The sequence below is a fragment of the Heterodontus francisci genome, chromosome 38 (genome assembly GCF_036365525.1).
Source record: "Heterodontus francisci isolate sHetFra1 chromosome 38, sHetFra1.hap1, whole genome shotgun sequence".
Taxonomy (NCBI): domain Eukaryota; kingdom Metazoa; phylum Chordata; class Chondrichthyes; order Heterodontiformes; family Heterodontidae; genus Heterodontus; species Heterodontus francisci.
The window spans coordinates 3,102,246-3,125,536 of NC_090408.1; positions in this window are offsets into that span (position 1 = coordinate 3,102,246).

Consider the following 23,291-nt stretch of genomic DNA (forward strand, 5'->3'; position numbering starts at 1 on the left):
GTTTGAGAGTCTGCCTGAGTTTGAGCGTTTGCCTTAGTTTGAGGTGTTGCCTTAGTTAGAGCGGTTGCCTTACTTCGAGCGGTTGCCTTAGTTTGAGGTGTTGCCTTAGTTTGAGAGTCTGCCTTAGTTTGAGCGGTTGCCTAAGTTTGAGCGGCCGTCTTAGTTTGAGCGGCTGCCTTAGTTTGAGCTGTTGCCTCAGTTTGAGCGGTTGCCTATGTTTGAGCGGCCGCCTTAGTTTGAGCGGCTGCCTTAGTTTGAGCGGCTGCCTTAGTTTGAGCGGTTGCCTAAGTTTGAGCGGCCGCCTTAGTTTGAGCGGCTGCCTTAGTTTGAGCGGCTGCCTGAGTTTGAGCGGCTGCCTTAGTTTGAGCGGTTGCCTCAGTTTGAGCAGCCGCCTTAGTTTGAGCGGCTGCCTTAGTTTGAGCGGCCGCCTTAGTTTGAGCGGCTGCCTTAGTTTGAGGGGATGACTTAGTTTGAGCAGTTGCCTTCGTTTGAGGGGCTGCCTTAGTTTGAGGGCTTCCTTAGTTTGAGGGTTGCCTTAGTCTGAGGGGTTCCTTAGTTTGAGGGGTTCCCTTAGTTTGAGCGGCTGCCTTAGTTTGAGGTGCTGCCTCAGTTTGCGAGGCCGCCTTAGTTTGAGGGGTTCTTTTAGTTTGAGCGGCTGCCTTATTTTGAGCGGTTGCCTAAGTTTGAGCGGCCGCCTTAGTTTGAGGGGTTGCCTTAGTTTGAGCGGCTGCCTTAGTTTGAGCGGCTGCCTTAGTTTGAGCGGCTGCCTAAGTTTCAGCGGCCGCCTTAGTTTGAGGGGTTGCCTTAGTTTGAGCGGCTGCCTTAGTTTGAGCGGTTGCCTAAGTTTGAGCGGCCGCCTTAGTTTGAGGGGTTGCCTTAGTTTGAGCGGCTGCCTTAGTTTGAGCGGCTGCCTTAGTTTGAGCGGGTGCCTAAGTTTGAGCAGCCGCCTTAGTTTGAGGGGTTTCCTTAGTTTGAGCGGCTGCCTTAGTTTGAGCGGTTGTCTAAGTTTGAGCGGCTGCCTTAGTTTGAGGGGTTGCCTTAGTTTGAGCAGCTGCCTTAGTTTGATTGGCTGCCTTAGTTTGAGGGAATGCCTTAGTTTGAGGGGATGCCTTAGTTTGAGCGGTTGCCTTAGTTTGAGCGGTTGCCTTAGTTTGAGCAGTTGCCTTAGTTTGCTCGGCTGCCTTAGTTTGAGCTGTTGCCTTAGTTTGAGTGGCCGCCTTAGTTTGAGCGGCTTCCTTAGTTTGAGCGGTTGCCTTAGTTTGAGCGGTTGCCTTAGTTTGAGCTGTTGCCTTAGTTTGTGGGGTTGCCTTAGTTTGAGTGGCTGCCTTAGTTTGAGCGGTTGCCTTCGTTTGAGCGGTTGCCTAAGTTTGAGCGGCCGCCTTAGTTTGAGCGGCTGCCTTAGTTTGAGAGGCTGCCTTAGTTTTAGCGGCTGCCTTAGTTTGAGGGGATGACTTAGTTTGAGCGTTTGCCTTAGTTTGAGGGGCTGCCTTAGTTTGAGGGGTTCCTTAGTTTGAGGGGTTGCCTTAGTCTGAGGGGTTCCTTAGTTTGAGGGGTTGCCTTAGTTTGAGCGGCTGCCTTAGTTTGAGCGGCTGCCTAAGTTTGAGAGGCCGCCTTAGTTTGAGGGGTTGCCTTAGTTTGAGGTGTTGCCTTCGTTTGAGGGGCTGCTTTAGTTTGAGCTTTTGCCTTAGTTTGAGCAGTTGCCTTAGTTAGAGCGGTTGCCTTAGTTTTAGGTGTTGCCTTAGTTTGAGAGGTTGCCTTGGTTTGAGGGGTTGCCTTAGTTTGAGGGGTTGCCTTAGTTTGAGCGGCTGCCTGAGTTTGAGCGGCTGCCTTAATTTGACGGGTTGACTTAGTTTGAGCGGTTGCCTTAGTTTGAGGGGTTGCCTTAGATTGAGCGGTTGCCTTAGTTTGAGGGGTTGCCTAAGTTTGAGCGGTTGCCTCAGTTTGAGGGGTTGCCTCAGTTTGAGCTGTTGCCTTAGTTTGTGGGGTTGCCTTAGTTTGAGTGGCTGCCTTAGTTAGAGGGGTTGCCTTAGTTTGAGGGCTTGCCTTAGTTTGAGCGGTTGCCTTAATTTGAGCGGTTGCCTTAGTTTGAGGGGTTGCCTTAGTTTGAGCGGTTGCCTTAGTTTGAGCACCTGCCTTAGTTTGAGCGGTTGCCTTAGTTTGAGGGGTTGCCTTCGTTTGAGCGGTTGCCTTAGTTTGAGGTGTTGCCTTAGTTTCAGTGGTTGCCTTCCTTTGAGCGGTTGCCTTAGTTTGAGCGGTTGCCTAAGTTTGAGCGGCCGCCTTAGCTTGAGCGGCTGCCTGAGTTTGAGCGGCTGCCTTAGTTTGAGCGGTTGCCTCAGTTTGAGCAGCCGCCTTAGTTTGAGCGGCTGCCTTACTTTGAGCGGCCGCCTTAGTTTGAGCGGCTGCCTTAGTTTGAGGGGATGACTTAGTTTGAGCAGTTGCCTTCGTTTGAGGGGCTGCCTTAGTTTGAGGGGTTCCTTAGTTTGAGGGGTTGCCTTAGTCTGAGGGGTTCCTTAGTTTGAGGGGTTCCCTTAGTTTGAGCGGCTGCCTTAGTTTGAGGTGCTGCCTCAGTTTGAGAGGCCGCCTTAGTTTGAGGGGTTCTCTTAGTTTGAGCGGCTGCCTTATTTTGAGCGGTTGCCTAAGTTTGAGCGGCCGCCTTAGTTTGAGGGGTTGCCTTAGTTTGAGCGGCTGCCTTAGTTTGAGCGGCTGCCTTAGTTTGAGCGGCTGCCTAAGTTTCAGCGGCCGCCTTAGTTTGAGGGGTTGCCTTAGTTTGAGCGGCTGCCTTAGTTTGAGCGGTTGCCTAAGTTTGAGCGGCCGCCTTAGTTTGAGGGGTTGCCTTAGTTTGAGCGGCTGCCTTAGTTTGAACGGCTGTCTTAGTTTGAGCGGCTGCCTAAGTTTGAGCAGCCGCCTTAGTTTGAGGGGTTTCCTTAGTTTGAGCGGCTGCCTCAGTTTGAGCGGTTGTCTAAATTTGAGCGGCTGCCTTAGTTTGAGCGGCTGCCTTAGTTTGAGGGGTTGCCTTAGTTTGAGCAGCTGCCTTAGTTTGATTGGCTGCCTTAGTTTGAGGGAATGCCTTAGTTTGAGGGGATGCTTTAGTTTGAGCAGTTGCCTTAGTTTGCTCGGCTGCCTTAGTTTGAGCGGTTGCCTTAGTTTGAGCGGTTGCCTTAATTTGAGCGGTTGCCTTAGTTTGAGGGGTTGCCTTAGTTTGAGCGGTTGCCTTAGTTTGAGCACCTGCCTTAGTTTGAGCGGTTGCCTTAGTTTGAGGGGTTGCCTTAGTTTGAGCGGTTGCCTAAGTTTGAGCGGCCGTCTTAGTTTGAGCGGCTGCCTTAGTTTGAGCGGTTGCCTTCGTTTGAGCGGTTGCCTAAGTTTGAGCGGCCGCCTTAGTTTGAGCGGCTGCCTTAGTTTGAGCGGCCGCCTTAGTTTGAGCGGCTGCCTTAGTTTGAGGGGATGACTTAGTTTGAGCGGTTGCCTTAATTTGAGGGGCTGCCTTAGTTTGAGGGGTTCCTTAGTTTGAGGGGTTGCCTTAGTCTGAGGGGTTCCTTAGTTTGAGGGGTTGCCTTAGTTTGAGCGGCTGCCTTAGTTTGAGCGGCTGCCTAAGTTTGAGAGGCCGCCTTAGTTTGAGGGGTTGCCTTAGTTTGAGGTGTTGCCTTAGTTTGAGGGGCTGCTTTAGTTTGAGCTTTTGCCTTAGTTTGAGCAGTTGCCTTAGTGAGAGCGGTTGCCTTAGTTTTAGGTGTTGCCTTAGTTTGAGAGGTTGCCTTGGTTTGAAGGGTTGCCTTAGTTTGAGGGGTTGCCTTAGTTTGAGCGGCTGCCTTAGTTTGAGCGGCTGCCTTAATTTGACGGGATGCCTTAGTTTGAGCGGTTGCCTTAGTTTGAGGGGTTGCCCTAGATTGAGCGGTTGCCTTAGTTTGAGGGGTTGCCTTAGTTTGAGCGGTTGCCTTAGTTTGAGGGGTTGCCTCAGTTTGAGCTGTTGCCTTAGTTTGTGGGGTTGCCTTAGTTTGAGTGGCTGCCTTAGTTAGAGGGGTTGCCTTAGTTTGAGGGCTTGCCTTAGTTTGAGCGGTTGCCTTAATTTGAGCAGCTGCCTTAGTTTGAGCGTTTGCCTTAGTTTGAGGGGTTGCCTTAGTTTGAGCGGTTGCCTTAGTTTGAGGTGTTGCCTTATTTTGAACGGTTGCCTTAGTTCGAGCGGTTGCCTTAGTTTGAGGTGTTGCCTTAGTTTGAGCGGTTGCCTCAGTTTGAGCGCTTGCCTTAGTTTGAGCGGTTGCCTTATTTTGAGCGGTTGCCTTTGTTTGAGGTGTTGCCTTAGTTTGAGGGGTTGCCTTAGTTTCAGAGTCTGCCTTAGTTCAAGCGGTTGCCTTAGTTTGAGGGGTTGCCTTAGTTTGAGCGGTTGCATTAGTTTGAGCGGTTGCCTTATTTCGAGCGGTTGCCTTAGTTTGAGGTGTTGCCTTAGTTGGAGCGGTTGCCTTAGTTTGAGCTATTGCCTTAGTTTGAGGTGTTGCCTTATTTTGAGCAGTTGCCTTAGTTTGAGCGGTTGACTTAGTTTGAGGTGTTGCCTTAGTTTGAGGGGCTGCCTTAGTTTGAGCGGTTGCCTTAGTTTGAGAGTCTGCCTTAGTTTGAGCGGTTGCCTTATTTTGAGCGGTTGCCTTATTTTGAGCTATTGCCTCAGTTTGAGGGGTTGCCTTAGTTTGAGGGGCTGCCTTAGTTTGAGCGGTTGCCTTAGTTTGAGAGTCTGCCTTAGGTTGAGCGGTTGCCTGAGTTAGAGCAGTTGTCTTAGTTTGAGGTGTTGCCTTAGTTTGAGGGGCTGCTTTAGTTTGAGCTGTTGCCTTAGTTTGAGCGGTTGCCTTAGTTTGAGCGGTTGCCTTAGTTTGAGGTGTTGCCTTAGTTTGAGGGGTTGCCTTAGTTTGAGGGGTTGCCTTAGTTTGAAGGGTTGCCTTAGTTTGTGCGGCTGCCTTAGTTTGAGCGGCTGCCTAAGTTTGAGCGGCTGCCTTAATTTGAGGGGTTGCCTTTGTTTGAGGGGCTGCCTTTGTTTGAGGGGCTGCCTTAGTTTGAGCGGTTGCCTTAGTTTGAGGGGATGCCTTAGTTTGAGGGATTGCCTGAGTTTGAGGGGTTGCCTTAGTTTAAGCGGTTGCCTTAGTTTGAGGAGTTGCCTGAGTTTCAGGGTTTGCCTTCCTTTGAGCGGTTGCCTTAGTTTGAGGGGTTGCCTTAGCTTGAGCGGTTGCCTTAGTTTGAGGGGTTGCCTTAGCTTGAGCGGTTGCCTTAGTTTGAGGTGTTGCCTTAGTTTGAGGTGTTGCCTTATTTCGAGCAGTTGCCTTAGTTTGAGGGGTTGCCTTAGTTTGAGCGGCTGCCTTAGTTTGAGCGGCTGCCTTAGTTTGAGCGGCTGCCTAAGTTTGAGCAGCCGCCTTAGTTTGAGGGGTTTCCTTAGTTTGAGCGGCTGCCTTAGTTTGAGCGGTTGTCTAAGTTTGAGCGGCTGCCTTAGTTTGAGCGGCTGCCTTAGTTTGAGGTGTTGCCTTATTTTGAGCAGTTGCCTTAGTTTGAGCGGTTGACTTAGTTTGAGGTGTTGCCTTAGTTTGAGGGGCTGCCTTAGTTTGAGCGGTTGCCTCAGTTTGAGAGTCTGCCTTAGTTTGAGCGGTTGCCTTATTTTGAGCGGTTGCCTTATTTTGAGCTATTGCCTCAGTTTGAGGGGTTGCCTTAGTTTGAGGGGCTGCCTTATTTTGAGCGGTTGCCTTAGTTTGAGAGTCTGCCTTAGGTTGAGCGGTTGCCTGAGTTAGAGCAGTTGTCTTAGTTTGAGGTCTTGCCTTAGTTTGAGGGGCTGCTTTAGTTTGAGCTGTTGCCTTAGTTTGAGCGGTTGCCTTAGTTTGAGCGGCTGCCTAAGTTTGAGCGGCTGCCTTAGTTTGAGGGGTTGCCTTTGTTTGAGGGGCTGCCTTTGTTTGAGGGGCTGCCTTAGTTTGAGCGGTTGCCTTAGTTTGAGGGGATGCCTTAGTTTGAGGGATTGCCTGAGTTTGAGGGGTTGCCTTAGTTTGAGCGGTTGCCTTAGTTTGAGGAGTTGCCTGAGTTTCAGGGGTTGCCTTCCTTTGAGCGGTTGCCTTAGTTTGAGGGGTTGCCTTAGCTTGAGCGGTTGCCTTAGTTTGAGGGGTTGCCTTAGCTTGAGCGGTTGCCTTAGTTTGAGGTGTTGCCTTAGTTTGAGGTGTTGCCTTATTTCGAGCAGTTGCCTTAGTTTGAGGGGTTGCCTTAGTTTGAGCGGCTGCCTTAGTTTGAGCGGCTGCCTTAGTTTGAGCGGCTGCCTAAGTTTGAGCAGCCGCCTTAGTTTGAGGGGTTTCCTTAGTTTGAGCGGCTGCCTTAGTTTGAGCGGTTGTCTAAGTTTGAGCGGCTGCCTTAGTTTTAGCGGCTGCCTTAGTTTGAGGGGTTGCCTTAGTTTGAGCAGCTGCCTTAGTTTGATTGGCTGCCTTAGTTTGAGGGAATGCCTTAGTTTGAGGGGATGCCTTAGTTTGAGCGGTTGCCTTAGTTTGAGCGGTTGCCTTAGTTTGAGCAGTTGCCTTAGTTTGCTCGGCTGCCTTAGTTTGAGCGGTTGCCTTAGTTTGAGTGGCCGCCTTAGTTTGAGCGGCTTCCTTAGTTTGAGCGGTTGCCTTAGTTTGAGCGGTTGCCTTAGTTTGAGCAGTTGCCTAAGTTTGAGCGGTTGCCTAAGTTTGAGCGGCCGCCTTAGTTTGAGCGGCTGCCTTAGTTTGAGAGGCTGCCTTAGTTTGAGCGGCTGCCTTAGTTTGAGGGGATGACTTAGTTTGAGCGGTTGCCTTAGTTTGAGGGGCTGCCTTAGTTTGAGGGGTTCCTTAGTTTGAGGGGTTGCCTTAGTCTGAGGGGTTCCTTAGTTTGAGGGGTTGCCTTAGTTTGAGCGGCTGCCTTAGTTTGAGCGGCTGCCTAAGTTTGAGAGGCCGCCTTAGTTTGAGGGGTTGCCTTAGTTTGAGGTGTTGCCTTCGTTTGAGGGGCTGCTTTAGTTTGAGCTTTTGACTTAGTTTGAGCAGTTGCCTTAGTTAGAGCGGTTGCCTTAGTTTTAGGTGTTGCCTTAGTTTGAGAGGTTGCCTTGGTTTGAGGGGTTGCCTTAATTTGACGGGTTGACTTAGTTTGAGCGGTTGCCTTAGTTTGAGGGGTTGCCTTAGATTGAGCGGTTGCCTTAGTTTGAGGGGTTGCCTAAGTTTGAGCGGTTGCCTCAGTTTGAGGGGTTGCCTCAGTTTGAGCTGTTGCCTTAGTTTGTGGGGTTGCCTTAGTTTGAGTGGCTGCCTTAGTTAGAGGGGTTGCCTTAGTTTGAGGGCTTGCCTTAGTTTGAGCGGTTGCCTTAATTTGAGCGGTTGCCTTAGTTTGAGGGGTTGCCTTAGTTTGAGCGGCTGCCTTAGTTTGAGCGGCTGCCTTAGTTTGAGCGGCTGCCTAAGTTTGAGCAGCCGCCTTAGTTTGAGGGGTTTCCTTAGTTTGAGCGGCTGCCTTAGTTTGAGCGGTTGTCTAAGTTTGAGCGGCTGCCTTAGTTTTAGCGGCTGCCTTAGTTTGAGGGGTTGCCTTAGTTTGAGCAGCTGCCTTAGTTTGATTGGCTGCCTTAGTTTGAGGGAATGCCTTAGTTTGAGGGGATGCCTTAGTTTGAGCGGTTGCCTTAGTTTGAGCGGTTGCCTTAGTTTGAGCAGTTGCCTTAGTTTGCTCGGCTGCCTTAGTTTGAGCGGTTGCCTTAGTTTGAGTGGCCGCCTTAGTTTGAGCGGCTTCCTTAGTTTGAGCGGTTGCCTTAGTTTGAGCGGTTGCCTTAGTTTGAGCAGTTGCCTAAGTTTGAGCGGTTGCCTAAGTTTGAGCGGCCGCCTTAGTTTGAGCGGCTGCCTTAGTTTGAGAGGCTGCCTTAGTTTGAGCGGCTGCCTTAGTTTGAGGGGATGACTTAGTTTGAGCGGTTGCCTTAGTTTGAGGGGCTGCCTTAGTTTGAGGGGTTCCTTAGTTTGAGGGGTTGCCTTAGTCTGAGGGGTTCCTTAGTTTGAGGGGTTGCCTTAGTTTGAGCGGCTGCCTTAGTTTGAGCGGCTGCCTAAGTTTGAGAGGCCGCCTTAGTTTGAGGGGTTGCCTTAGTTTGAGGTGTTGCCTTCGTTTGAGGGGCTGCTTTAGTTTGAGCTTTTGACTTAGTTTGAGCAGTTGCCTTAGTTAGAGCGGTTGCCTTAGTTTTAGGTGTTGCCTTAGTTTGAGAGGTTGCCTTGGTTTGAGGGGTTGCCTTAATTTGACGGGTTGACTTAGTTTGAGCGGTTGCCTAAGTTTGAGCGGCCGCCTTAGTTTGAGCGGCTGGCTGAGTTTGAGCGGCTGCCTTAGTTTGAGCGGTTGCCTCAGTTTGAGCAGCCGCCTTAGTTTGAGCGGCTGCCTTAGTTTGAGCGGCCGCCTTAGTTTGAGCGGCTGCCTTAGTTTGAGGGGATGACTTAGTTTGAGCAGTTGCCTTCGTTTGAGGGGCTGCCTTAGTTTGAGGGGTTCCTTAGTTTGAGCGGTTGCTTTAGTCTGAGGGGTTCCTTAGTTAGAGGGGGTCCCTTAGTTTGAGCGGCTGCCTTAGTTTGAGGTGCTGCCTCAGTTTGAGAGGCCGCCTTAGTTTGAGGGGTTCTCTTAGTTTGAGCGGCTGCCTTATTTTGAGCGGTTGCCTAAGTTTGAGCGGCCGCCTTAGTTTGAGGGGTTGCCTTAGTTTGAGCGGCTGCCTTAGTTTGAGCGGCTGCCTTAGTTTGAGCGGCTGCCTAAGTTTCAGCGGCCGCCTTAGTTTGAGGGGTTGCCTTAGTTTGAGCGGCTGCCTTAGTTTGAGCGGTTGCCTAAGTTTGAGCGGCCGCCTTAGTTTGAGGGGTTGCCTTAGTTTGAGCGGCTGCCTTAGTTTGAGCGGCTGCCTTAGTTTGAGCGGCTGCCTAAGTTTGAGCAGCCGCCTTAGTTTGAGGGGTTTCCTTAGTTTGAGCGGCTGCCTCAGTTTGAGCGGTTGTCTAAATTTGAGCGGCTGCCTTAGTTTGAGCGGCTGCCTTAGTTTGAGGGGTTGCCTTAGTTTGAGCAGCTGCCTTAGTTTGATTGGCTGCCTTAGTTTGAGGGAATGCCTTAGTTTGAGGGGATGCCTTAGTTTGAGCGGTTGCCTTAGTTTAAGCGGTTGCCTTAGTTTGAGCAGTTGCCTTAGTTTGCTCGGCTGCCTAAGTTTGAGCGGTTGCCTTAGTTTGAGTGGCCGCCTTAGTTTGAGCGGCTGTCTTAGTTTGAGCGGTTGCCTTAGTTTGAGCGGTTGCCTTAGTTTGAGCGGTTGCCTAAGTTTGAGCGGCCGTCTTAGTTTGAGCGGCTGCCTTAGTTTGAGCGGTTGCCTTCGTTTGAGCGGTTGCCTAAGTTTGAGCGGCCGCCTTAGTTTGAGCGGCTGCCTTAGTTTGAGCGGCCGCCTTAGTTTGAGCGGCTGCCTTAGTTTGAGGGGATGACTTAGTTTGAGCGGTTGCCTTAATTTGAGGGGCTGCCTTAGTTTGAGGGGTTCCTTAGTTTGAGGGGTTGCCTTAGTCTGAGGGGTTCCTTAGTTTGAGGGGTTGCCTTAGTTTGAGCGGCTGCCTTAGTTTGAGCGGCTGCCTAAGTTTGAGAGGCCGCCTTAGTTTGAGGGGTTGCCTTAGTTTGAGGTGTTGCCTTAGTTTGAGGGGCTGCTTTAGTTTGAGCTTTTGCCTTAGTTTGAGGGGTTGCCTTAGTTTGAGGTGTTGCCTTAGTTTGAGGGGTTGCCTTAGTTTGAGGGGTTGCCTTAGTTTGAAGGGTTGCCTTAGTTTGTGCGGCTGCCTTAGTTTGAGCGGCTGCCTAAGTTTGAGCGGCTGCCTTAGTTTGAGGGGTTGCCTTTGTTTGAGGGGCTGCCTTTGTTTGAGGGGCTGCCTTAGTTTGAGCGGTTGCCTTAGTTTGAGGGGATGCCTTAGTTTGAGGGATTGCCTGAGTTTGAGGGGTTGCCTTAGTTTGAGCGGTTGCCTTAGTTTGAGGAGTTGCCTGAGTTTCAGGGGTTGCCTTCCGTTGAGCGGTTGCCTTAGTTTGAGGGGTTGCCTTAGCTTGAGCGGTTGCCTTAGTTTGAGGGGTTGCCTTAGCCTGAGCGGTTGCCTTAGTTTGAGGTGTTGCCTTAGTTTGAGGTGTTGCCTTATTTCGAGCAGTTGCCTTAGTTTGAGGGGTTGCCTTAGTTTGAGCGGCTGCCTTAGTTTGAGCGGCTGCCTTAGTTTGAGCGGCTCCCTAAGTTTGAGCAGCCGCCTTAGTTTGAGGGGTTTCCTTAGTTTGAGCGGCTGCCTTAGTTTGAGCGGTTGTCTAAGTTTGAGCGGCTGCCTTAGTTTGAGCGGCTGCCTTAGTTTGAGGGGTTGCCTTAGTTTGAGCAGCTGCCTTAGTTTGATTGGCTGCCTTAGTTTGAGGGAATGCCTTAGTTTGAGGGGATGCCTTAGTTTGAGCGGTTGCCTTAGTTTGAGCGGTTGCCTTAGTTTGAGCAGTTGCCTTAGTTTGCTCGGCTGCCTTAGTTTGAGCGGTTGCCTTAGTTTGAGTGGCCGCCTTAGTTTGAGCGGCTTCCTTAGTTTGAGCGGTTGCCTTAGTTTGAGCGGTTGCCTTAGTTTGAGCGGTTGCCTAAGTTTGAGCGGTTGCCTAAGTTTGAGCGGCCGCCTTAGTTTGAGCGGCTGCCTTAGTTTGAGAGGCTGCCTTAGTTTGAGCGGCTGCCTTAGTTTGAGGGGATGACTTAGTTTGAGCGGTTGCCTTAGTTTGAGGGGCTGCCTTAGTTTGAGGGGTTCCTTAGTTTGAGGGGTTGCCTTAGTCTGAGGGGTTCCTTAGTTTGAGGGGTTGCCTTAGTTTGAGCAGCCGCCTTAGTTTGAGCGGCTGCCTAAGTTTGAGAGGCCGCCTTAGTTTGAGGGGTTGCCTTAGTTTGAGGTGTTGCCTTCGTTTGAGGGGCTGCTTTAGTTTGAGCTTTTGCCTTAGTTTGAGCAGTTGCCTTAGTTAGAGCGGTTGCCTTAGTTTTAGGTGTTGCCTTAGTTTGAGAGGTTGCCTTGGTTTGAGGGGTTGCCTTAATTTGACGGGTTGACTTAGTTTGAGCGGTTGCCTTAGTTTGAGGGGTTGCCTTAGATTGAGCGGTTGCCTTAGTTTGAGGGGTTGCCTAAGTTTGAGCGGTTGCCTCAGTTTGAGGGTTTGCCTCAGTTTGAGCTGTTGCCTTAGTTTGTGGGGTTGCCTTAGTTTGAGTGGCTGCCATAGTTAGAGGGGTTGCCTTAGTTTGAGGGCTTGCCTTAGTTTGAGCGGTTGCCTTAATTTGAGCGGTTGCCTTAGTTTGAGGGGTTGCCTTAGTTTGAGCGGTTGCCTTAGTTTGAGCACCTGCCTTAGTTTGAGCGGTTGCCTTAGTTTGAGGGGTTGCCTTCGTTTGAGCGGTTGCCTTAGTTTGAGGGGTTGCCTTAGTTTCAGTGGTTCCCTTCCTTTGAGCGGTTGCCTTAGTTTGAGCGGTTGCCTAAGTTTGAGCGGCCGCCTTAGTTTGAGCGGCTGGCTGAGTTTGAGCGGCTGCCTTAGTTTGAGCGGTTGCCTCAGTTTGAGCAGCCGCCTTAGTTTGAGCGGCTGCCTTAGTTTGAGCGGCCGCCTTAGTTTGAGCGGCTGCCTTAGTTTGAGGGGATGACTTAGTTTGAGCAGTTGCCTTCGTTTGAGGGGCTGCCTTAGTTTGAGGGGTTCCTTAGTTTGAGGGGTTGCCTTAGTCTGAGGGGTTCCTTAGTTAGAGGGGTTCCCTTAGTTTGAGCGGCTGCCTTAGTTTGAGGTGCTGCCTCAGTTTGAGAGGCCGCCTTAGTTTGATGGGTTCTCTTAGTTTGAGCGGCTGCCTTATTTTGAGCGGTTGCCTAAGTTTGAGCGGCCGCCTTAGTTTGAGGGGTTGCCTTAGTTTGAGCGGCTGCCTTTATTTGAGCGGCTGCCTTAGTTTGAGCGGCTGCCTAAGATTCAGCGGCCGCCTTAGTTTGAGGGGTTGCCTTAGTTTGAGCGGCTGCCTTAGTTTGAGCGGTTGCCTAAGTTTGAGCGGCCGCCTTAGTTTGAGGGGTTGCCTTAGTTTGAGCGGCTGCCTTAGTTTGAGGGTATGCCTTAATTTGAGGGGTTGCCTGTTGGAGGGATTGCCTTAGTTTGAGCGGTTGCCTTAGTTTGAGGGGTTGCCTGAGTTTGAGGGGTTGCCTTAGCTTGAGCGGTTGCCCTAGTTTGAGGGGTTGCTTTAGTTTGAGTGGTTCCCTTAGTTTGAGGGGTTGCCTTAGTTTGAGAGGATGCCTTAGATTGAGGGACTGCCATAGTTTGAGGGGTTCCCTTAGTTTGAGGGGTTGCCTTAGTTTGAGAGGATGCCTTAGTTTGAGGGGTTGCCTTAGTTTGAGGTGCTGCCTCAGTTTGAGAGGCCGCCTTAGTTTGATGGGTTCTCTTAGTTTGAGCGGCTGCCTTATTTTGAGCGGTTGCCTAAGTTTGAGCGGCCGCCTTAGTTTGAGGGGTTGCCTTAGTTTGAGCGGCTGCCTTTATTTGAGCGGCTGCCTTAGTTTGAGCGGCTGCCTAAGTTTCAGCGGCCGCCTTAGTTTGAGGGGTTGCCTTAGTTTGAGCGGCTGCCTTAGTTTGAGCGGTTGCCTAAGTTTGAGCGGCCGCCTTAGTTTGAGGGGTTGCCTTAGTTTGAGCGGCTGCCTTAGTTTGAGCGGCTGCCTTAGTTTGAGCGGCTGCCTAAGTTTGAGCAGCCGCCTTAGTTTGAGGGGTTTCCTTAGTTTGAGCGGCTGCCTCAGTTTGAGCGGTTGTCTAAATTTGAGCGGCTGCCTTAGTTTGAGCGGCTGCCTTAGTTTGAGGGGTTGCCTTAGTTTGAGCAGCTGCCTTAGTTTGATTGGCTGCCTTAGTTTGAGGGAATGCCTTAGTTTGAGGGGATGCCTTAGTTTGAGCGGTTGCCTTAGTTTAAGCGGTTGCCTTAGTTTGAGCAGTTGCCTTAGTTTGCTCGGCTGCCTTAGTTTGAGCGGTTGCCTTAGTTTGAGTGGCCGCCTTAGTTTGAGCGGCTGTCTTAGTTTGAGCGGTTGCCTTAGTTTGAGCGGTTGCCTTAGTTTGAGCGGTTGCCTAAGTTTGAGCGGCCGTCTTAGTTTGAGCGGCTGCCTTAGTTTCAGCGGTTGCCTTCGTTTGAGCGGTTGCCTAAGTTTGAGCGGCCGCCTTAGTTTGAGCGGCTGCCTTAGTTTGAGCGGCCGCCTTAGTTTGAGCGGCTGCCTTAGTTTGAGGGGATGACTTAGTTTGAGCGGTTGCCTTAATTTGAGGGGCTGCCTTAGTTTGAGGGGTTCCTTAGTTTGAGGGGTTGCCTTAGTCTGAGGGGTTCCTTAGTTTGAGGGGTTGCCTTAGTTTGAGCGGCTGCCTTAGTTTGAGCGGCTGCCTAAGTTTGAGAGGCCGCCTTAGTTTGAGGGGTTGCCTTAGTTTGAGGTGTTGCCTTAGTTTGAGGGGCTGCTTTAGTTTGAGCTTTTGCCTTAGTTTGAGCAGTTGCCTTAGTTTGAGGTGTTGCCTTAGTTTTAGGTGTTGCCTTAGTTTGAGAGGTTGCCTTGGTTTGAGGGGTTGCCTTAGTTTGAGGGGTTGCCTTAGTTTGAGCGGCTGCCTGAGTTTGAGCGGCTGCCTTAATTTGACGGGATGCCTTAGTTTGAGCGGTTGCCTTAGTTTGAGGGGTTGCCTTAGATTGAGCGGTTGCCTTAGTTTGAGGGGTTGCCTTAGTTTGAGCGGTTGCCTTAGTTTGAGGGGTTGCCTCAGTTTGAGCTGTTGCCTTAGTTTGTGGGGTTGCCTTAGTTTGAGTGGCTGCCTTAGTTAGAGGGGTTGCCTTAGTTTGAGGGCTTGCCTTAGTTTGAGCGGTTGCCTTAATTTGAGCAGCTGCCTTAGTTTGAGCGTTTGCCTTAGTTTGAGGGGTTGCCTTAGTTTGAGCGGTTGCCTTAGTTTGAGGTGTTGCCTTATTTTGAACGGTTGCCTTAGTTCGAGCGGTTGCCTTAGTTTGACGTGTTGCCTTAATTTGAGCGGTTGCCTCAGTTTGAGCGCTTGCCTTAGTTTGAGCGGTTGCCTTATTTTGAGCGGTTGCCTTTGTTTGAGGTGTTGCCTTAGTTTGAGGGGTTGCCTTAGTTTCAGAGTCTGCCTTAGTTCAAGCGGTTGCCTTAGTTTGAGGGGTTGCCTTAGTTTGAGCGGTTGCATTAGTTTGAGCGGTTGCCTTATTTCGAGCGGTTGCCTTAGTTTGAGGTGTTGCCTTAGTTGGAGCGGTTGCCTTAGTTTGAGCTGTTGCCTTAGTTTGAGGTGTTGCCTTATTTTGAGCAGTTGCCTTAGTTTGAGCGGTTGACTTAGTTTGAGGTGTTGCCTTAGTTTGAGGGGCTGCCTTAGTTTGAGCGGTTGCCTTAGTTTGAGAGTCTGCCTTAGTTTGAGCGGTTGCCTTATTTTGAGCGGTTGCCTTATTTTGAGCTATTGCCTCAGTTTGAGGGGTTGCCTTAGTTTGAGGGGCTGCCTTAGTTTGAGCGGTTGCCTTAGTTTGAGAGTCTGCCTTAGGTTGAGCGGTTGCCAGAGTTAGAGCAGTTGTCTTAGTTTGAGGTGTTGCCTTAGTTTGAGGGGCTGCTTTAGTTTGAGCTGTTGCCTTAGTTTGAGCGGTTGCCTTAGTTTGAGCGGTTGCCTTAGTTTGAGGTGTTGCCTTATTTTGAGGGGTTGCCTTAGTTTGACGGGTTGCCTTAGTTTGAAGGGTTGCCTTAGTTTGTGCGGCTGCCTTAGTTTGAGCGGCTGCCTAAGTTTGAGTGGCTGCCTTAGTTTGAGGGGTTGCCTTTGTTTGAGGGGCTGCCTTTGTTTGAGGGCTGCCTTAGTTTGAGCGGTTGCCTTAGTTTGAGGGGATGCCTTAGTTTGAGGGATTGCCTGAGTTTGAGGGGTTGCCTTAGTTTGAGCGGTTGCCTTAGTTTGAGGAGTTGCCTGAGTTTCAGGGGTTGCCTTCCTTTGAGCGGTTGCCTTAGTTTGAGGGGTTGCCTTAGCTTGAGCGGTTGCCTTAGTTTGAGGGGTTGCCTTAGCTTGAGCGGTTGCCTTAGTTTGAGGTGTTGCCTTAGTTTGAGGTGTTGCCTTATTTCGAGCAGTTGCCTTAGTTTGAGGGGTTGCCTTAGTTTGAGCGGCTGCCTTAGTTTGAGCGGCTGCCTTAGTTTGAGGGGTTGCCTTAGTTTGAGCAGCTGCCTTAGTTTGATTGGCTGCCTTAGTTTGAGGGAATGCCTTAGTTTGAGGGGATGCCTTAGTTTGAGCGGTTGCCTTAGTTTGAGCGGTTGCCTTAGTTTGAGCAGTTGCCTTAGTTTGCTCGGCTGCCTTAGTTTGAGCGGTTGCCTTAGTTTGAGTGGCCGCCTTAGTTTGAGCGGCTTCCTTAGTTTGAGCGGTTGCCTTAGTTTGAGCGGTTGCCTTAGTTTGAGCGGTTGCCTCAGTTTGAGCGGTTGCCTAAGTTTGAGCGGCCGCCTTAGTTTGAGCGGCTGCCTTAGTTTGAGAGGCTGCCTTAGTTTGAGCGGCTGCCTTAGTTTGAGGGGATGACTTAGTTTGAGCGGTTGCCTTAGTTTGAGGGGCTGCCTTAGTTTGAGGGGTTCCTTAGTTTGAGGGGTTGCCTTAGTCTGAGGGGTTCCTTAGTTTGAGGGGTTGCCTTAGTTTGAGCGGCTGCCTTAGTTTGAGCGGCTGCCTAAGTTTGACAGGCCGCCTTAGTTTGAGGGGTTGCCTTAGTTTGAGGTGTTGCCTTCGTTTGAGCAGTTGCCTTAGTTAGAGCGGTTGCCTTAGTTTTAGGTGTTGCCTTAGTTTGAGAGGTTGCCTTGGTTTGAGGGGTTGCCTTAGTTTGAGGGGTTGCCTTAGTTTGAGCGGCTGCCTGAGTTTTTGCGGCTGCCTTAATTTGACGGGTTGACTTAGTTTGAGCGGTTGCCTTAGTTTGAGGGGTTGCCTTAGATTGAGCGGTTGCCTTAGTTTGAGGGGTTGCCTAAGTTTGAGCGGTTGCCTCAGTTTGAGGGGTTGCCTCAGTTTGAGCTGTTGCCTTAGTTTGTGTGGTTGCCTTAGTTTGAGTGGCTGCCTTAGTTAGAGGGGTTGCCTTAGTTTGAGGGCTTGCCTTAGTTTGAGCGGTTGCCTTAATTTGAGCGGTTGCCTTAGTTTGAGGGGTTGCCTTAGTTTGAGCGGTTGCCTTAGTTTGAGCAGCTGCCTTAGTTTGAGCGGTTGCCTTAGTTTGAGGGGTTGCCTTCGTTTGAGCGGTTGCCTTAGTTTGAGGGATTGCCTTAGTTTCAGTGGTTGCCTTCCTTTGAGCGGTTGCCTTAGTTTGAGCGGTTGCCTAAGTTTGAGCGGCCGCCTTAGTTTGAGCGGCTGCCTGAGTTTGAGCGGCTGCCTTAGTTTGAGCGGTTGCCTCAGTTTGAGCAGCCGCCTTAGTTTGAGCGGCTGCCTTAGTTTGAGCGGCCGCCTTAGTTTGAGCGGCTGCCTTACTTTGAGGGGATGACTTAGTTTGAGCAGTTGCCTTCGTTTGAGGGGCTGCCTTAGTTTGAGGGGTTCCTTAGTTTGAGGGGTTGCCTTAGTCTGAGGGGTTCCTTAGTTTGAGGGGTTCCCTTAGTTTGAGCGGCTGCCTAAGTTTGAGGTGCTGCCTCAGTTTGAGAGGCCGCCTTAGTTTGAGGGGTTCTCTTAGTTTGAGCGGCTGCCTTATTTTGAGCGGTTGCCTAAGTTTGAGCGGCCGCCTTAGTTTGAGGGGTTGCCTTAGTTTGAGCGGCTGCCTTAGTTTGAGCGGCTGCCTTAGTTTGAGCGGCTGCCTATGTTTCAGCGGCCGCCTTAGTTTGAGGGGTTGCCTTAGTTTGAGCGGCTGCCTTAGTTTGAGCGGTTGCCTAAGTTTGAGCGGCCGCCTTAGTTTGAGGGGTTGCCTTAGTTTGAGCTGCTGCCTTAGTTTGAGCGGCTGCCTTAGTTTGAGCGGCTGCCTAAGTTTGAGCAGCCGCCTTAGTTTGAGGGGTTTCCTTAGTTTGAGCGGCTGCCTCAGTTTGAGCGGTTGTCTAAGTTTGAGCGGCTGCCTTAGTTTGAGCGGCTGCCTTAGTTTGAGGGGTTGCCTTAGTTTGAGCAGCTGCCTTAGTTTGATTGGCTGCCTTAGTTTGAGGGAATGCCTTAGTTTGAGGGGATGCCTTAGTTTGAGCGGTTGCCTTAGTTTGAGCGGTTGCCTTAGTTTGAGCAGTTGCCTTAGTTTGCTCGGCTGCCTTAGTTTGAGCGGTTGCCTTAGTTTGAGTGGCCACCTTAGTTTGAGCGGCTGCCTTAGTTTGAGCGGTTGCCTTAGTTTGAGCGGTTGCCTTAGTTTGAGCGGTTGCCTAAGTTTGAGCGGCCGTCTTAGTTTGAGCGGCTGCCTTAGTTTGAGCGGTTGCCTTCGTTTGAGCGGTTGCCTAAGTTTGAGCGGCCGCCTTAGTTTGAGCGGCTGCCTTAGTTTGAGCGGCCGCCTTAGTTTGAGCGGCTGCCTTAGTTTGAGGGGATGACTTAGTTTGAGCGGTTGCCTTAATTTGAGGGGCTGCCTTAGTTTGAGGGGTTCCTTAGTTTGAGGGGTTGCCTTAGGCTGAGGGGTTCCTTAGTTTGAGGGGTTGCCTTAGATTGAGCGGCTGCCTTAGTTTGAGCGGCTGCCTAAGTTTGAGAGGCCGCCTTAGTTTGAGGGGTTGCCTTAGTTTGAGGTGTTGCCTTAGTTTGAGGGGCTGCTTTAGTTTGAGCTTTTGCCTTAGTTTGAGCAGTTGCCTTAGTTAGAGCGGTTGCCTTAGTTTTAGGTGTTGCCTTAGTTTGAGAGGTTGCCTTGGTTTGAGGGGTTGCCTTAGTTTGAGGGGTTGCCTTAGTTTGAGCGGCTGCCTGAGTTTGAGTGGCTGCCTTAATTTGACCGGATGCCTTAGTTTGAGCGGTTGCCTTAGTTTGAGGGGTTGCCTTAGATTGAGCGGTTGCCTTAGTTTGAGGGGTTGCCTTAGTTTGAGCGGTTGCATTAGTTTGAGGGGTTGACTCAGTTTGAGCTGTTGCCTTAGTTTGTGGGGTTGCCTTAGTTTGAGTGGCTGCCTTAGTTAGAGGGGTTGCCTTAGTTTGAGGGCTTGCCTTAGTTTGAGCGGTTGCCTTAATTTGAGCGGTTGCCTTAGTTTGAGGGGTTGCCTTAGTTTGAGCGGTTGCCTTAGTTTGAGCAGCTGCCTTAGTTTGAGCATTTGCCTTAGTTTGAGGGGTTGCCTTAGTTTGAGCGGTTGCCTTAGTTTGAGGTGTTGCCTTATTTTGAACGGTTGCCTTAGTTCGAGCGGTTGCCTTCGTTTGAGGTGTTGCCTTAGTTTGAGCGGTTGCCTCAGTTTGAGCGCTTGCCTTAGTTTGAGCGGTTGCCTTATTTTGAGCGGTTGCCTTTGTTTGAGGTGTTGCCTTAATTTGAGGGGTTGCCTTAGTTTGAGAGTCTGCCTTAGTTCAAGCGGTTGCCTTTGTTTGAGGGGTTGCCTTAGTTTGAGCGGTTGCATTAGTTTGAGCGGTTGCCTTATTTCGAGCGGTTGCCTTAGTTTGAGGTGTTGCCTTAGGTGGAGCGGTTGCCTTAGTTTGAGCTATTGCCTTAGTTTGAGGTGTTGCCTTATTTCGGGCAGTTGCCTTAGTTTGAGCGGTTGACTTAGTTTGAGGTGTTGCCTTAGTTTGAGGGGCTGCCTTAGTTTGAGCGGTTGCCTTAGTTTGAGAGTCTGCCTTAGTTTGAGCGGTTGCCTTATTTTGAGCGGTTGCCTTATTTTGAGCTATTGCCTCAGTTTGAGGGGTTGCCTTAGTTTGAGGGGCTGCCTTAGTTTGATCGGTTGCCTTAGTTTGAGAGTCTGCCTTAGGTTGAGCGGTTGCCTGAGTTAGAGCAGTTGTCTTAGTTTGAGGTGTTGCCTTAGTTTGAGGGGCTGCTTTAGTTTGAGCTGTTGCCTTAGTTTGAGCGGTTGCCTTAATCTGAGCGGTTGCCTTAGTTTGAGGTGTTGCCTTAGTTTGAGGGGTTGCCTTAGTTTGAGGGGTTGCCTTAGTTTGAAGGGTTGCCTTAGTTTTAGGGGCTGCCTTAGTTTGAGCGGTTGCCTTAGTTTGAGGGGTTGCCTTAGCTTGAGCGGTTGCCTTAGTTTGAGGTGTTGCCTTAGTTTGAGGTGTTGCCTTATTTCGAGCAGTTGCCTTAGTTTGAGGGGTTGCCTTAGCTTGAGCGGTTGCCTTAGTTTGAGGTGTTGCCTTAGTTTGAGCTATTGCCTTAGTTTGAGGTGTTGCCTTATTTCGAGCAGTTGCCTTAGTTTGAGGGGTTGCCTTAGCTTGAGCGGTTGCCTTAGTTTGAGGTGTTGCCTTAGTTTGAGCTGTTGCCTTAGTTTGAGGTGTTGCCTTATTTCGAGCAGTTGCCTTAGTTTGAGGGGTTGCCTTAGCTTGAGCGGTTGCCTTAGTTTGAGGGGTTGCCTTAGCTTGAGCGGTTGCCTTAGTTTGAGGTGTTGCCTTAGTTTGAGCGGTTGCCTTAGTTTGAGCGGTTGCCTTAGTTTGAGGTGTTGCCTTATTTCGAGCAGTTGCCTTAGTTTGAGGGGTTGCCTTAGCTTGAGCGGTTGTCTTAGTTTGAGGTGTTGCCTTAGTTTGAGGGGCTGCCTTAGTTTGAGGGGTTGCCTTAGCTTGAGCGGTTGTCTTAGTTTGAGGTGTTGCCTTAGTTTGAGGGGCTGCTTTAGTTTGAGCTGTTGCCTTAGTTTGAGCGGTTGCCTTAATCTGAGCGGTTGCCTTAGTTTGAGGTGTTGCCTTAGTTTGAGGGGTTGCCTTAGTTTGAGGGGTTGCCTTAGTTTGAAGGGTTGCCTTAGTTTTAGGGGCTGCCTTAGTTTGAGCGGTTGCCTTAGTTTGAGGGGTTGCCTTAGCTTGAGCGGTTGCCTTAGTTTGAGGTGTTGCCTTAGTTTGAGGTGTTGCCTTATTTCGAGCAGTTGCCTTAGTTTGAGGGGTTGCCTTAGCTTGAGCGGTTGCCTTAGTTTGAGGTGTTGCCTTAGTTTGAGCTATTGCCTTAGTTTGAGGTGTTGCCTTATTTCGAGCAGTTGCCTTAGTTTGAGGGGTTGCCTTAGCTTGAGCGGTTGCCTTAGTTTGAGGTGTTGCCTTAGTTTGAGCTGTTGCCTTAGTTTGAGGTGTTGCCTTATTTCGAGCAGTTGCCTTAGTTTGAGGGGTTGCCTTAGCTTGAGCGGTTGCCTTAGTTTGAGGGGTTGCCTTAGCTTGAGCGGTTGCCTTAGTTTGAGGTGTTGCCTTAGTTTGAGCGGTTGCCTTAGTTTGAGCGGTTGCCTTAGTTTGAGGTGTTGCCTTATTTCGAGCAGTTGCCTTAGTTTGAGGGGTTGCCTTAGCTTGAGCGGTTGTCTTAGTTTGAGGTGTTGCCTTAGTTTGAGGGGCTGCCTTAGTTTGAGGGGTTGCCTTAGCTTGAGCGGTTGTCTTAGTTTGAGGTGTTGCCTTAGTTTGAGGGGCTGCCTTAGTTTGAGCGGTTGCCTTAGTTTGAGGTGTTGCCTTAGTTTGAGAGTCTGCCTTAGTTTGAGCAGCTGCCTTAGTTTGAGCGGTTGCCTTAGTTTGAGGGGTTGCCTTCGTTTGAGCGGTTGCCTTAGTTTGAGGGGTTGCCTTAGTTTCAGTGGTTGCCTTCCTTTGAGCGGTTGCCTTAGTTTGAGCGGTTGCCTAAGTTTTAGCGGCCGCCTTAGTTTGAGCGGCTGCCTTAGTTTGAGCGGCTGCCTTAGTTTGAGCGGTTGCCTCTGTTTGAGCAGCCGCCTTAGTTTGAGCGGCTGCCTTAGTTTGAGCGGCCGCCTTAGTTTGAGCGGCTGCCTAAGTTTGAGCAGCCGCCTTAGTTTGAGGGGTTTCCTTAGTTTGAGCGGCTGCCTCAGTTTGAGCGGTTGTCTAAGTTTGAGCGGCTGCCTTAGTTTGAGCGGCTGCCTTAGTTTGAGGGGTTGCCTTAGTTTGAGCAGCTGCCTTAGTTTGATTGGCTGCCTTAGTTTGAGGGAATGCCTTAGTTTGAGGGGATGCCTTAGTTTGAGCGGTTGCCTTAGTTTGAGCGGTTGCCTTAGTTTGAGCAGTTGCCTTAGTTTGCTCGGCTGCCTTAGTTTGAGCGGTTGCCTTAGTTTGAGTGGCCGCCTTAGTTTGAGCGGCTGCCTTAGTTTGAGCGGTTGCCTTAGTTTGAGCGGTTGCCTTAGTTTGAGCGGTTGCCTAAGTTTGAGCGGCCGTCTTAGTTTGAGCGGCTGCCTTAGTTTGAGCGGTTGCCTTCGTTTGAGCGGTTGCCTAAGTTTGAGCGGCCGCCTTAGTTTGAGCGGCTGCCTTAGTTTGAGCGGCCGCCTTAGTTTGAGCGGCTGCCTTAGTTTGAGGGGATGACTTAGTTTGAGCGGTTGCCTTAATTTGAGGGGCTGCCTTAGTTTGAGGGGTTCCTTAGTTTGAGGGGTTGCCTTAGTCTGAGGGTTTCCTTAGTTTGAGGGGTTTCCTTAGTTTGAGCGGCTGCCTTAGTTTGAGCGGCTGCCTAAGTTTGAGAGGCCGCCTTAGTTTGAGGGGTTGCCTTAGTTTGAGGTGTTGCCTTAGTTTGAGGGGTTGCTTTAGTTTGATCTTTTGCCTTAGTTTGAGCAGTTTCCTTAGTTAGAGCGGTTGCCTTAGTTTTAGGTGTTGCCTTAGTTTGAGAGGTTGCCTTGGTTTGAGGGGTTGCCTTAGTTTGAGGGGTTGCCTTAGTTTGAGCGGCTGCCTGAGTTTGAGCGGCTGCCTTAATTTGACGGGATGCCTTAGTTTGAGCGGTTGCCTTAGTTTGAGGGGTTGCCTTAGATTGAGCGGTTGCCTTAGTTTGAGGGGTTGCCTTAGTTTGAGCGGTTGCCTTAGTTTGAGGGGTTGCCTCAGTTTGAGCTGTTGCCTTAGTTTGTGGGGTTGCCTTAGTTTGAGTGGCTGCCTTAGTTAGAGGGGTTGCCTTAGTTTGAGGGCTTGCCTTAGTTTGAGCGGTTGCCTTAATTTGAGCGGTTGCCTTAGTTTGAGGGGTTGCCTTAGTTTGAGCGGTTGCCTTAGTTTGAGCAGCTGCCTTAGTTTGAGCGTTTGCCTTAGTTTGAGGGGTTGCCTTAGTTTGAGCGGTTGCCTTAGTTTGAGGTGTTGCCTTATTTTGAACGGTTGCCTTAGTTCGAGCGGTTGCCTTAGTTTGAGGTGTTGCCTTAGTTTGAGCGGTTGCCTCAGTTTGAGCGCTTGCCTTAGTTTGAGCGGTTGCCTTATTTTGAGCGGTTGCCTTTGTTTGAGGTGTTGCCTTAGTTTGAGGGGTTGCCTTAGTTTGAGAGTCTGCCTTAGTTCAAGCGGTTCCCTTAGTTTGAGGGGTTGCCTTAGTTTGAGCGGTTGCATTAGTTTGAGCGGTTGCCTTATTTCGAGCGGTTGCCTTAGTTTGAGATGTTGCCTTAGTTGGAGCGGTTGCCTTAGTTTGAGCTATTGCCTTAGTTTGAGGTGTTGCCTTATTTCGAGCAGTTGCCTTAGTTTGAGCGGTTGACTTAGTTTGAGGTGTTGCCTTAGTTTGAGGGGCTGCCTTAGTTTGAGCGGTTGCCTTAGTTTGAGAGTCTGCCTTAGTTTGAGCGGTTGCCTTATTTTGAGCGGTTGCCTTATTTTGAGCTATTGCCTCAGTTTGAGGGGTTGCCTTAGTTTGAGGGGCTGCCTTAGTTTGAGCGGTTGCCTTTTTTTGAGAGTCTGCCTTAGGTTGAGCGGTTGCCTGAGTTAGAGCAGTTGTCTTAGTTTGAGGTGTTGCCTTAGTTTGAGGGGCTGCTTTAGTTTGAGCTGCTGCCTTAGTTTGAGCGGTTGCCTTAATTTGAGCGGTTGACTTAGTTTGAGGTGTTGCCTTAGTTTGAGGGGTTGCCTTAGTTTGAGGGGTTGCCTTAGTTTGAAGGGTTGCCTTAGTTTGTGCGGCTGCCTGAGTTTGAGCGGCTGCCTAAGTTTGAGCGGCTGCCTTAGTTTGAGGGGTTGCCTTTGTTTGAGGGGCTGCCTTTGTTTGAGGGGCTGCCTTAGTTTGAGCGGTTGCCTTAGTTTGAGGGGATGCCTTAGTTTGAGGGATTGCCTGAGTTTGAGGGGTTGCCTTAGTTTGAGCGGTTGCCTTAGTTTGAGAAGTTGCCTGAGTTTCAGGGGTTGCCTTCCTTTGAGCGGTTGCCTTAGTTTGAGGGGTTGCCTTAGCTTGAGCGGTTGCCTTAGTTTGAGGGGTTGCCTTAGCTTGAGCGGTTGCCTTAGTTTGAGGTGTTGCCTTAGTTTGAGGTGTTGCCTTATTTCGAGCAGTTGCCTTAGTTTGAGGGGTTGCCTTAGCTTGAGCGGTTGCCTTAGTTTGAGGTGTTGCCTTAGTTTGAGCTATTGCCTTAGTTTGAGGTGTTGCCTTATTTCGAGCAGTTGCCTTAGTTTGAGGGGTTGCCTTCGCTTGAGCGGTTGCC